Genomic DNA, 14,586 nt, shown 5'->3' on the forward strand with positions numbered 1-14,586 from the left:
TAGACCTAGAGCTTGTCATACAGAGTGAAGTAAGTCAGAAGAGAAAAACAAATACTGTATGCTAACACATATATATGGAATCTAAAAAAGAAAAATGGTTCTGAAGAACCTAGGGGCAGGACAGGAATAAAGACGCAGATGTAGAGAATGGACTTGAGGACATGGGGAGGGGGAAGGGTAAGCTGGGACGAAGTGAGAGAGTGGCATGGACCTATATACACTACCAAATGTAAAATAGATAGCTAGTGGGAAGCAGCCACATAGCACAGGGAGATCAGCTCAGTGCTTTGTGACCACCTAGAGAGGTGGGATAAGGAGGGTGGGAGGGAGACGCAAGAGGGAGGGGATATGGGGATATATGTATACGTATAGCTGATTCACTTTGTTATACAGCAGAAACTAACACAACATTGTAAAGTAATTATACTCCAAAAATAATAATAATGTTACATTGATGGAAAATTATGCAACAATTTAACATGTTTAATTTTAAAGACTGAGTAGCAAACATGAAAAATGCTTATAACACACTCTTATGTCATCTTAGAGGCTCAGAAAACAGAAGGAGATTTCTGAGGTGCACAGTTCTCAGAAGACATGGAGTTAGGATGCAAATTTCCCTCTATGTTAAAAAAGTTCTGAGCAGATAGTTGTGCCTCATGATTGGATGACCATATTGTAAGAGTAACAAACTGAGAAGCCTGTGACTCCATGTATAGAGTTTACAGTTCTCAGCAAACAAATCTCACCAAAAATGTTACTCTGGCACATACCAAATGAGCAACATGGTGATTCCTGAACAGAATAATAAGTATACCCAAATGTTCACCTACTCTGTTCTCATGAGGGACGATGTATAACCACCAAGGCTTTAGGACTCAGTTGGAAGGGGTTTTCTTTTCACAGGCTCTCCAGCCGTCATTCATGCCAACAGTAACCCCTGATGCCATAGGTTCTTAACTCATCATCGTGGTCACCAGCCTACTCACTCTTGCCAAACACTTCCACCATCTTCATGTCTGTGTAATACTCCTTCTACCCAGAATGCCCTTCTTCTGTCCAGAAACTCATTTACCCCTGAGCTCAAAGGCCACCTCCTCTGAGAAGTGTTCCCGATGCATTCCCCATCAGTGTTAGAGCTTCTTTCCAGGGCTTCCCTGCCCTTCTTTTTATTTCCACACTGCTCTACTGTGTTACAGTAAATTGCAATTCCATCTGTTTCCTCACTGAGATTGAGAGTTTCTCCAAATCAGAATCATGTTGAATTCATAGCAAAATGGATCAAATATGGGATCTGGAGTTGGATAAACCTGATTTTAGATTTTGGCCACACACACAAGCTCTATGACCTTGGACAAGTTGCTGAGCTTCTCTGAACTTCTGTTTCTTCATCAATACAATAGAGGTCAAAGAAAAACTGTTCATTAGGCTCTTAGCACACGCTAAATGCCCAACAAATGTTAGCTATGCACTCAGGCGGTGAATCCCTGGTGTAGACCAAGACCAAAGTCTTTTGACTCCCAACTTAGTGTGGCACCTTCTGGGCCAGGGGAGGTGTATGATGCACAGAACACCCAGCTCCTTGAGTCAACAAGAGTCCAGCTCTGGAAATCCCTTGGAGCCCTCAGACATTGGGGAAATCCCTTCACACATCTCCTTCTGCCCCCGCAGTGAGGAGGTCCAGGAATAGATCACTGTAGGGGTAGGAGTCAGAACCCTGAACCACTGTACAGGCTTCTGCCCCCTTCGTGTCCTGGGCCAACAGACAGTGAGTCACTATTAACATCATCCATGACACCCACTGGTCTTGGAGCCTATGACCTCATGACATGAAGAAACTTTCCTTCTGAGAAGCATCACTTCCAGGTAACCAAAGATTTGTCTCTGCTTCTACTACTGTTGCTCTGAACTTATCTCTAAGTGACTCCTTAACCCTGAAATTACTTGTTGGGGACCTCATCTTCTGTGTTACTGAGAAGAATTAAGACATTTGTCAGGAACTCCCTTGACTTCCTTCCTCCGAACTGCTGCAGAGCCATAACAACGCATAATGAATGATAAAAATCACACAATCTGGAATCAGATTGGACCCAGAGGTGAGGCTGGTTTCTGTCTGCTATTAGCTGAGTAATTTTTAGCATATTTTCTAACCTCTGGACACTTATCTGGGCTACTAACCTGTGAAAATCAGGTTAAAATAAAAATAAACCTCCAAGATGCCATGAGGATTACACGCCATAACTTAGTGAAAGAACCAGAAACCTTGTAGGTACTCAACAAATATTGATTATCTACTTGTCTTCCTTTCAAAATATTGTTGTTCCTTACTTTCCATCCCTGAAGTTCCAGCTGTTGGAGGGACATGTTCCCAATAAAATGTACCCTACATATGACATCCAGAATGCCCAAAACAGAATCCGTCAGCTTCCCGCTCCACCCTTCAGACTACTCTGTTTCTGTTGATGACACACCCTTCTTGTATTCGTTTCCTATTACTACTGTATGTAACAAATGACCAAAACTTAATGGCTTGAAATGCAAAAAAAAAAAAAAAAAGGCGAATTTTACACCCTCCTCCCACATAAAATATGTTCTCAGAAGAAAGGACAGCCCTTCTCAAAAAGCAGAGTTGTCAGTAGTACCCCAACACATTTAAGCATCAAGTACAGGGCCCTCACTTTTCTCATTTTTTCTCATTTTATTTGGTACTAGTCTAAGAACCAATATGTAGAAACGACTGTTCTGAAAGATTTGGCAATAGTATAGAAGGCAGATTGGAGCCGAGGAGGGATTACAGGCAGAGGAAGGGTTTCAGTTCGAAAAGGGCTATTGCAATACTTTGGACAAGCAGTTCTAATAATACAGTATATTGGACAAGCAGTTCTCATTGGGGGAGGAGAGGGGAGTAAAAAGGGCCTTTCCTTTATGAAGTAATGGTGATAATAGGTGGAACTTTGTTTTTTAAATACCTATCTAAATGCTATACAAAGTTCATACCTATCATTGAATGCATTTTTTTTTAAGAATTTCACATTTATTTATTTATTTATTTATTTATTTTATTTATGGCTGTGTTGGGTCTTCGTTTCTGTGCGAGAGCTTTCTCTAGTTGCGGCGAGCGGGGGCCACCCTTCATCGCGGTGCGCGGGCCTCTCACTATCGCGGCCTCTCTTGTTGCGGAGCACAGGCTCCAGACGCGCAGGCTCAGTAGTTGTGGCTCACGGGCCTAGTTGCTCCGCGGCATGTGGGATCTTCCCAGACCAGGGCTCGAACCCGTGTCCCATGCATTGGCAGGCAGATTCTTAACCACTGCGCCACCAGGGAAGCCCCGAAACTTGTATTTTTATTAAGGTCTTTGTCAAAATTAAAAGGGGATTTCCCCAATTTAAAAAAATTATTGCCATGAGTTATTCAATAGTCTGTGAAGAGTTGTTTTAAATCATAGCGCTGATCACAGTAAGCTTCCTGCCCCCAATCCACTCTCAGTCTAAACATGTTAATGCCTCCCTCTGCCTGCAAAAGGAGACCGTCTTGCTTCTTCTGCCAACGCAGGTCTTCACAACAGGTTCCCCACCTGCTCAGACCCCTCCACACGTTCCCACACAGGTCACATGGACCCTTCACTGTCTCTAAATTAATTAATTAATTTAATTTATTTTTATTTTTTTTGGCCGCACTACGTGGCTTGTGGGATCTTAGCTCCCCAACCAGGGATCAAACCCGGTCCCTCAGCAGTGAAAGCGTGGCGTCGTAACCACTGGACTGCCAGGGAATTCTCTTTACTGTCTCTGGAAGTCTCCCCGCTCCCCATTCCTTTGGTTTGTTTTGCTCCCTCAAACTGCCACGTCCTCCTTCTTGCCTATATTCACCTGTTGAAATCCTGGTGGACCCTCAAAGCCCACGCAGAATGCTGCTTCCTCCTTGAAGCCTTCCTGATGCCCCAGCCATTTGCCATCACTTCCTCCTCACAGGCTGTTTGGACCTTCCTGGCAGCTCTAAAACTTGGCTTTTTTGAGCTTGTTAGGCACCCTGTACTCAGAAGGAGGAGGAGTGAGTAGTGATGATGACAAATACGGGCTTTTGGTCAGGAAGGTCTGAACTGGAATCTAGTCTACAAAACTTACTCACCGAGGCAAGTGACCTAACTTCTCTGAGCCTCTGTTTCTTCATTTGTATGATGGTGTTGGGCTGCACCTCAGCTGCACCTCACAGGCCTACAAGTCCTGTGCTTGCCCAGCTTCAAGACGGAAGAAAGAGCCCGGAGTCAGCAACAGAGACATCAATGGTTTAATGGATGGGAGGAATCTTACACGTCTGAAGCAAGGTCCTGGAGCTACACCCCACCGTATGTGGCAGACAGCAGGCAGGACATTGTGGCAGTCTTTGCTCCCATGGGGATGGGGAGATGACCAGTTATAGCGGAATTGACATCAGGTTAGCTCATTAGTTACCAGGGAAACCAGTAGAGGGGCATGCCCCTCACCACCCCTTTGATAAACTGTCACTAGCTGGGGCCTGGTGTAGGTACACAGGTACACGGGTGAGCGTGAAGCAGGCACTGGTCGGGCAGGGGATGTACAGAGAGCAAGAGAACAGCCATCTTGAGTGGGCTGAAAACACAGATGGGTTCTGAAAGTGTTGATGTGAGGCGCCCCAAGATAATGTGCTCGACACAGCACCTTCAAGGTCAGCCATTAGGCCAACTTCATCGATATTAAGACCAGGACCCACTTCTTCCGTCTCCCACCGTATCCAGCCCTTGGCTTGACGGGCTTCTGTCCTGGTACTACATGTTGGCATTTTCTGCTTCTCCTGAAACAGGACTCAACTAGCCCCTGGTGGTGTGAATATGGATGCATCTAACCACAAAATATCTCCAGCTTTAAAGAAAGAACAGAATGCTGCAGCAGAATGCTCCCTCCTCTGCAGGTGGCCTTTCTCTCTATCCTTTCTTGGCTCTTTTTTCCTCCATTTGCCCCGCCCCACCCCCATGCCTGCAGAAAAAAAGCCTCCCTTGATTTCGGCTCGTTTTCTGAGCCCGTTCTCCAACCTTCCTGTCACTTCTGGAAACTACCTGATAATTTTTTCAATACATTACTTTTCTATTTCCGCTAGTTTGAGTCCCTTTCCATTACTTTTCCCATAGATCCCGGCTGATAAAGACGGACCTGTCAACAATGATTGGCTTCTCACACTATTATTGTCAACACTCCACCTGCCATGCAGACATTTAGGGTCACTAAATGCGTGACGGCTCTCACTGGCCGTCCATGAGACAATTTCAGATCTCAGAATTTATATATATATACATATATATGTGTATATATATATACACATATATATGTATATATATAAATTTTTTAGTCTCAACTTTTAAAATATTTATTTATTTATTATTTATTTGGCTGCGACGGGTCTTAGTTGCGGCACTCGAGATCTTTTGCTGTGGCATGTGGGATCTTTCGTTGTGAGGCGCCAGCTCTAGAGCGCACGGGCTTAGTTGCCCCATGGCATGAGGGATCTTACTTCCCTGACCAGGGATCGAACCCGTGTCCCCTGCATTGGAAGGTGAGTGGTTTTCTTTTTGTTTTTAGGAAGAACTTTCTTTCTTTTTTTTCTTATTAGTTATCTATTATATACATATTAGTGTATACATGTCAATCCCAATCTCCCAATTCATCCCACCACCACCACTCTCCCGGCCGCTTTCCCCCCTTGGTGTCCATATGTTTGTTCTCTACATCTGTGTCTCTATTTCTGCCCTGCAAACCGGTTCATCTGTACCATTTTTCTAGGTTAGAAGGTGGATTCTCAACCACTGGACCACCAGGGAAGTCCCTCTCAGAATATATTTTTTATATTTCAATAGTATAATTATGTGTTTATTCTCAGATGTAATAGAAACAAATACAGCTTTCACATTTAACTTGTGATTTTAAGGATATCAGTGGAGGAGGAGGGTAAAATGGATAATTCCTATTTTAAAAATGCATCTGTAGTATAGCTATTTTTTTGTTTTCTATCCACCAACTAAACATGCTTCCCACTGGGGATAAATCCCCCACCGATCTTGTCTGGGTAGGAAGTACGGTTTTGCTTTCCATTTCATAATTTGAAAGAACCAAATACTCCTTTCCTCTTCCCAGGACAGTGAGGGGATGGGCACATGACTAAATAGGGGACGGCTGGGTGCTCCGACGGAGAACTTTGAATTTGAGGGAGTGACGCAAAGACACAGAAAGCATTGTTACTTCACTCAGTGTAAGTATCATATGATATCGCTTATATGTGGAATCTAAAAAAATGGTACAAATGAACTTATTTACAAAACATAAATAGAGTCACAGATGTAAAAAACAAACTTAGGGTTACCAGGGGGCAAAGGTGGAAGGGAGGGATAAATTGGGAGATTGGGATGGACATATACACACAACTGTATAAAAAACAGATAACTAATAAGGACCTACTGTATAGCACAGGGAACTCTACTCAATACCCTGTAATGACCTATATGGGAAAAGAATCTAAAAAAGAGTGGATATATGTATATGCATAACCGATTCACTTTGCTGTACAGCACAAACTAACACAACATTGTAAATCAATTACGCTTCAATAAAAATTTTTTAAAAAAGAAAGCATTAAGTTATCCATGGCAGTGGTGGCAGCTGCTGCTATTCTAATCCCTCCCTTTATGGGTGAGCATCTTGATGACATGAAGCACTGAATGAGATCTGGAATGTCAAAGTAATTTGCCCACAGTCACAGAGCTATTGCAGAGTAGAGTTCATGGTGGGGCAAGACTTCAGCCCACCCCTTTCCTCCGGTCCAATGCTCTGCTGACTACACACCCAATAAGAGGATATCAGACTTGTCATTGTGAGTCTGCCACCACATGAGCACAAGCCCCACACATGCTGATGCTAAACTGGGCTCCAAGCTGCAAGGTGGAAACCCAGGAAGGAGCATGGGCTTCAATGGAGAAGAACACGAGAGCTTTGGCTCAGCTTTCTACTGTGGGCATAAGGCCCTGCAAAGCCTGCACAGTCGGAAGGGAGGAAGGGAGTGGGAGGCAAGTGCCCTGCGTAGAGCTTTGCCTACTCTCCAAGGTCATATGTGGACCACATCTGGTTACTATGAGTCCGTAGGCATGGGAAGGGGCAGTGCACATGGTAGCCTGGCTCCTGGGCCTCATCTTTCAGCCTCCTTCCAGCTTGTCCTTGCAGGGCCTGGAAAGCTGAAAACACATCTCTCAGACTCCCTGTGATATCAAGTCTGCCAGACACCTCCACGGGAGACCCGAATTTAGAATGCATTATTTGGGGCGAGTCATCCATTCTCTCACTGCAGATTTTAGCAAGCCAGGCATGCTTCAGGGGGTGGCTTTCTGGTCTCCATATCACGGGTGAGCCCCTGTGTTTCTGGAGCCGACAGCCATGGCAACTGCCTTCTGACCCCTGCATTGGGCTCAAGTGGTGTGAGTTGGAGCCAGGAGTTGTGACAGCATCTTCTTGATTGTGACAGAGATGACGGTGCCCCCAACAAGCCAGTTCTAGAATGTTCCCCCAGGGATTATTCCTGGATGCCTAATGCAAAGACCATTCCTTGAGTCCTCCAGCTGATTCTGTAAGTCCCCAATTCTTCATATGAAAACATTTCCTGATTAAATCAGCTGGAGTATTTTCTGTTACCTGCAGCTGAATCCTGCCAAGTAAATCAACAGTCCACCATCTTCCTCGCCTCTTTGCCTTAGCATGTGTTCTTGGCTCTGTCTAACAGTCTTCTTGCCCTAACTCTGCCTAGATAAATTCTACTTATACTTCAACACTTGGCTCAAACATCACCTCTTCCTTGAAGCCTTCACTTCCTACTTCCAGTATGGTTTAGTTCCTGATCCTCCTCATTTCCATGCACTCGCCATCCTTTTCTGTCTTTCTAGCTTTCTTTCTTATTTATTTATTTATTTGGTTGCACCAGGCGGGCTCCTTAGTTGCAGCATGCGAACTCTTAGTTGCGGCATGCATGTGGGATCTAGTTCCCTGACCAGGGATCAAACCTGGGGTCCCTGCATTGGGAGCTTGGGAGCGTGCAGTCTTAACCACTGCGCCACTAGGGAAGTCCCTCTTTCTTTCTTTTTTCTTTTTCTTTCTTTCTTTCTTTCTTTCTTTCTTTCTTTCTTTCTTTCTTTCTTTCTTTCTTTCTTTCTTTCTTTCTTTCTTCCTTCCTTCCTTTCTTTCCTTCCTTTCTTTCTTTTTTCCTTCCTTCCTTCCTCCATCCCTCCCTCCCTTCCTTCTTTCTTTCTTTCTTTCTTTCATTCTTCCTTTCTTCCTTCTTTCTTTTGTTCATTCTTTTGTTTGTTCTTCTTTCCTCTCTCTCTTCCTTTCATTCATTCTTTCTCTTCTTTCATTTACTCTTTTATCACCCATTTGTGAAGCACTTACTACAAGACAGTCACTGAAGATTCAAAAACTCATAGGGCACAGCTTCTGCCCTTAGGTTGCTTACAGATTAACCGAAGAGGCTCACAATTAAGAAGTAGTTTGGCAAGTGCTATGATGGGAGTGATCCAGGGTCTCATTGGACCATAGAAAAGGGATGTTTAATCTGGCCATAGGGCTATACATTGTTTCCCTGAAGGGTTGAGTCCTTAGCTGAGTCCCAAAGTATGAGTAATATTAGCCAGGGAAGTGGAAGAGGAATGATTTTCTAAACAGAAGGAGCAGCCTGTGCAGAGACATCTTGTGAGAGAGAATAGTGTCCTGGAGGACCTGTGAGAGGTTCACAAGGATTGTAACCTGTTGCGTGTGCAGAGAGCTGGGAGGGCAGCTGAGAGATGAGCTGGGGGATTTACAGGGCCCAGAATATGAGGGATCTTGTCTGTGCTAAAAGCATGTGGGAGCCATTGAAGAAAAGGTACCATACCATCCAGATGTAGCAGTGTGGACCAAGGTGTAGAACAAGGCCAGTTGTGGTCAGGAGGCTGGTAGGGAAGTTGCCTCAGGAAACTCAAGGATGCTGAGACAAGGGTCTGAACTATGATGATGACCATCAAGATGGACAGAAGGCCCTGGAAATATTTAGGAGGTAAATTCACTAGGACTTAGTGACTACTGAATGAAGGACATGACTCTTGAATTTGGAAGGACAAGAGAGATCAAGGATATTCTTATTTTGGGGCTTAGATAACGGGAGGACACTAGAACCTTTTATTGAGAAAGAAGATACAAGAAGGAGGAACAGATTGTTTCTGAGGGTAGTGGAGAGAGATGGTTAATTCAACTTAAGTTGTGTAGTGTTTGCATGTGGATGAGACACCAAATGGAGGTGTCCAGTTGGCAGCTGGACTTACACACCTGGAATTTAGAAGACTGAACTAGAGAAAAAGATCTATAAGTGATGGTTGAAGTCCAAGAGATGCCTGAGAGAGAAAGTGTAGTATAAAGGACAAACCAGCATTTCATCACTCATTATTATTTTTTTAATTTATTTTATTGAAGTATAGTTGATTTACAATGTTGTGTTAATTTTTACTGTACAGCAAAGTGATTCAGTTATACATATATATATATATATATATATATGTTCCTTTTCATATTCTTTTCCATTATGATTTATCACAGGATATTGAATATAGTTCCCTGTAGCACTTATTATTTTGTAATGTCATCTAAAAAATGATCTGTTCTCTCTGTTGGATTATGAACTCTAACATTTTTATCTTCAATTCTCTTTTCTACAATAGTGCCTTAATAGAGTAAGAGCTCAAAAAGTTGGAATAAATAAATCAATAATGAGTTAATTTAGTCATTTTAAAAAGGAAAGGCTTTAACTAACCAGAAAAATATACCTTCCATGTGATCTCAAGGAGAGGCACAGGTGAAGAGAGAATCAGGAAATATAAGACTGTAAGATTCACGAAAAAGGAAAATCAGGCAAGGATGGGGGCACCGATCTGGGCCTGAGTGACATTTCCAATGCCCTGGCAAATCAGGACACCAGAGAGGATCACAGGAGCCTGGGGCGGATGCTCTTGGGTCACCTGGACGGAAGGCACCCTCCCCAAAGTCTCCAGTTCCCATTACCAATAAGTTATAGCTCTATCCCCCAGGTATTGTTCCTGGTCTTCCTTTGACCTTATTTAGAGATTGATCCAGAAAGTAAATCTCCTATATTTACTAACGCCTAGTGAAGTAAAACTTCCTTTTCTTTGCCCTAAAACTGTCTCCTCTAAGCCTCAATGAGTGTCATGTCTGAAATGCTAGCCACTTCCCTTTACTCCATCGCTTCCTGAGCTGCGTGCAAACTGAGACTGTCCTAGAGGCTGCCTCCAAGCCCCACAGTTCGGTGACCCATGGGAGCCATGGGCAGGGATTGCAAGTGTCTGTCATTGGCCTTGAGGTCAAACAGGTAGGAGAGGTCATGCACTGGCCAGAACGTCTCCAGGGAGCCACATGGGAAATAATTTCTGTGAAAACCCTGACAGTTATTTCGCAAAATCTCATATCCCACAGTGATGGTTTGCACACCCTAATGTGCTTTCCTCCATCTGCTATTCAGCAAAACTACTTATTCTAGCAAGCATTAATCCAATAAAATGGATCTGGGTTTAGCATTGACACAACTCCCACAAAACCCTCCGTTCCCTTTAGAGACACACAGTTTGAGACAAATAAATCCCCACTTCCTCTGCACACCTTTTACTCTCCATCTAATAGCCCTATTTTTTTTTTCTTTACAGCTTGCATCACTAACCAAAATTATATTCAGTATGTATTTGCTTTGTGTTTATTCTCCATTTCTTGCCACTGGAATGTAAATTCCTTAATACATTCCAACACCTCAAACAGGATCATATGCAAAGCAGGTGCTCAACAGTTATTTTTTAAATGAATGACTCTATCTCTTGATTCTCTTTTCTAAATATTCCCCCAATTCTTGCCTTGGCTGAAACCTGGCTGTCCTCTGAAGACCATGCTTTCCCTGAAGCTTTCTCAAGGAGAAAGAACTCATGCCTCTACACACAGATATTTCCCAGCCAGGAAGTTGGGGCCAACATCGGGTCACCTCTCCACTGACATCACAATATGACATCAGCAACCTTGTAAAATGAACAACCCACCCAAACAGACAAAAACCCCAGTCCTTTGATGTTTATACCATCCTATACCTCTCTTTGTAGCTTTCAGCTACTGACTTGGTCAGCCCCCTCCACTTATTAAACGTTTGGCACCTGGAACCAAGCCCTCCTCTTTGTCCTAAACCTCTTTGACCTTGACGCCCATTTGGATGACCAACACCATGGCCTCTCAGCCCCTTGACTTTTTCACCCAGTCACTTCCGCCTCTACTTTCTTTTCCATCCACCCCCAGAGTCACACCCTGTGCCTTATCATCACTCTTAACCTCTTCATCTCTAAAATGTTCAAACATCCTGTTCTCTGACCACAACAGACCATATTTATGGCCTGTTTCTGCCTGCCTCCTCTCTTTCTCCCTCTGTTCCTCACTCTCTCCAGCTTCCCCACTGTTTGCGTATTTCAGCCACCAGAGATCTCTAATCCTTTGACCGACTCAACTTGGCTCCATCGTTTCCTCCTGTCTTCACTTCCGTCCAGCCCCTCACTTGACAGTCTTTTGTCGCTATTCCCCGCTGCCTGCCCCCTCAGCCCTCTCACTACACTGCCTGGCAAAGTTCTGGATCTGTCCAATATCTGCCCTCTCAGATCCTGCACCAAAGTCAGTGATCACCTCAAGAGAACATGGATCCCATTGCACATTGATGACCAAAACCAACTGACCTTTATCGTTGCTTTAGCAACCCTTCAGTGTCTCTGTAATTAGATGGCTGTCCCCTCTCCACAGGAAATCATCCCCACTTTCAGCAGTATTCTACCCTACCTCCTCATCTCTCACTTACAGCAAAGTAACAGAAGCAAAATAACAGAAGACTTTCTCAACTGCCCAGCAGCCCACTTTAAAACCTGTTGAATCTTTCTTTAGTCTTTTCTTCTCTCCTCTCATCCAACAGAAGCAGGAGTCCCACTCTTATCCAAGGCCAGTCCCTATACTTTTGCTTTGGGTACCATCCCATTCAGCCTCCTCAAGGTCCTCACCGCATCAGTAATTCTCCATCATTTAGTGACACCCTATGTGCCTGGTCCCATGCTAATGGCTTGGGGCATTAGCTTACCCAGTCCTCTTCCAAAAGGCTATGATGTGGTGGTCACTATTTGTATACACCCCCTTAACTAGTCCAAGTTTACCCACGGTGGGAGAAAAACACTTTATGGTCCTTATTCCACCAACACTAAATAAAATTCTGTTTAGTCCTTTTCCCATTTTTGCTGGCAAAATTAAGCCAAAGGCCTGCTGTTTGCTTATCATAGAAATAATATTGCCTCCAGCGCTAGTCTTCATAACGAACAAACAAAAAATCTCAACAATACCTGAGGTGTTCCTTTTCCCTCACAGCTTCCATGGGAGAGAGAATCGTTCTACATCATAAACTAATTCAAAGAATCCATGTTGAGAAACATTAAATTGAGAACAGCCACAAGACTATCACTTTTTTTTTCTGTGCATTATGAGCTGTATGAATATTCATTACTATCTCCAACTTTTCTGTTCTTTGTTAAAATAAATATGCCTTTGCAGGTAGTATTTGAACAAAAGGGTCTTATACAACACTGAAGCCTTCAGAAGTTGTTAGGTCCCAAAAGAGTAAGCCAGAAAAAGACATCTTTGCCTCTTCCTCTTTCTTTGTGTTGTTTTAATTGGTAATGTGTTGCTGTTGTTTTGAAACATGCCAACATATTCCTTGGGATTTTTTCTCATTAAGAGGTAGAGTCTAATTTTCCTTCCTTTGAATGTGGGCTGACATTAGTGATTCACTTCCAATCAACAGAATGTGGTAGAAGTGATGCTGAATGACTCCCAAAGCCAGTCATCACAAGTTATACAGCCTCTGCCTGGCTCTCCCCCAAGACACTCACTCTTGGAACTCAGTCACCATGTTGTGAGGAAGCCCAACCAGCATGGAGAGGACATGCAAAGGTGTTTTGGGCAACAGCCCCACTGAGGTCCCAGCATGATGGAGATGCTCCCACCCTCTGAGCTCCCTCAGCTGATACTGGGTGGATAAGAAACAAGAGGTTCCCCCCTGAGCCCTGCTCAGTTGCAGACTCACAGCAGAATAAATATTGTCTCCTTTTTTATCTCCTTTAAGCCACTAAGTTTCAGGATGGTTTATTTCACAATAAGAGATAAATGAAACAGTTGCCTCAGAAATAATGCTGAAAAAGCATTTCCAGATCCTTAAGTGGTATAAAGATCTAAAAGATTTCTTGTTAAGACTGAAGAAGGTCGTTGACACTTTTGTTTCAGATGCATTACGGAAAGATAAAAGTGTATGACTCTGAGACATTTATAATTTTAAAAGGAACTTGAGTATGCCTATTTCAATCAATTTACTCAGATGAGAAAGAGCAGAGTAGAAATTTAAAGTCAGATGGATTTTCTCCAGAGCCCATGCACGTACCCAGGAACCCATACTGTATACCCACCCTGTTTTTTTCAGCCTGGCCTTCTTCATTACCTCCTTCCTATCAGCTTTTACACTTGTTTAAACCTGTCACATCTTGAAAATTTCTTCCATTAGACCCATGTCTCCCTCTAGCTACACCCATATCTCTCTCTCCCCCTTCACAACCAAATTTATTGAAAAAATTATCTCTACCCACTGCCTCCTCTTTCTCACCTTCCACTCAGTCTTGAAGACCCTTCATTTTCACTTTTGCACAGTCCTCTTCCTGAAAGCTCTCCAGGGTGTCTTAGCTCCTGGATCCAATGGACACTTTTCAAACTTGACCAGACTTGATGTGCTGTTAGTTTGATGCTGTTGATTCCCACCTCGAACCCTCTTTTCTCTAGACATCCATACTCCATGTCTCATGGTCCTCCTTCTACCTCTGAAGGCTTCTCCTAAGCCTCCAGAAACCTCTGAATCTTCTGCCTGATTCTCACATATCTTTCTGTCCTGACCATCTTCTCTTTTAAACTAACCTCTCTCCCCATTTCATTCACCCCCTCAGTTCCATTATCTTCTTTATGCCGAAAACTCTGAAATTTATATCTCCATTCCAAATTCCTCTCCCGAACTCCAGATCTGCCCACTGCACACCTCTGTCTGGATGTTTATAGACACCTCAAAATTCAACATAGTCAAAAGCAGATCTTATTCTCTTTCTCCCCAGACTGCCACCTTCTCTACCATTCTCCCTTTTGTCGGTAAATGGAATCACCATCCATCAATAGAATCACCACCCATCAGTAGAAACATTCATTAATAGACACCAAAACTAGAAATCTGGTGGTCAATCTCATTCTGCATACAATAAATCACCCAAATCTATTGACTCTACCTTCTTCATTTTCCTTAAATCCATTGACTTCTCTCAAATCCCCTGCAACAATCATTCGACACTCATCTCTCAACTGGATTGGAGGAGAGCAATGCTGGAGCAAGGAAAAACGACTTGAGAGGCTGTGCCAACATCCATTCCCCAGCCAGCAGCCAGAAGCAATAATT

The sequence above is a fragment of the Eubalaena glacialis genome, chromosome 14, assembly GCF_028564815.1.
Source record: "Eubalaena glacialis isolate mEubGla1 chromosome 14, mEubGla1.1.hap2.+ XY, whole genome shotgun sequence".
Classification (NCBI taxonomy): domain Eukaryota; kingdom Metazoa; phylum Chordata; class Mammalia; order Artiodactyla; family Balaenidae; genus Eubalaena; species Eubalaena glacialis.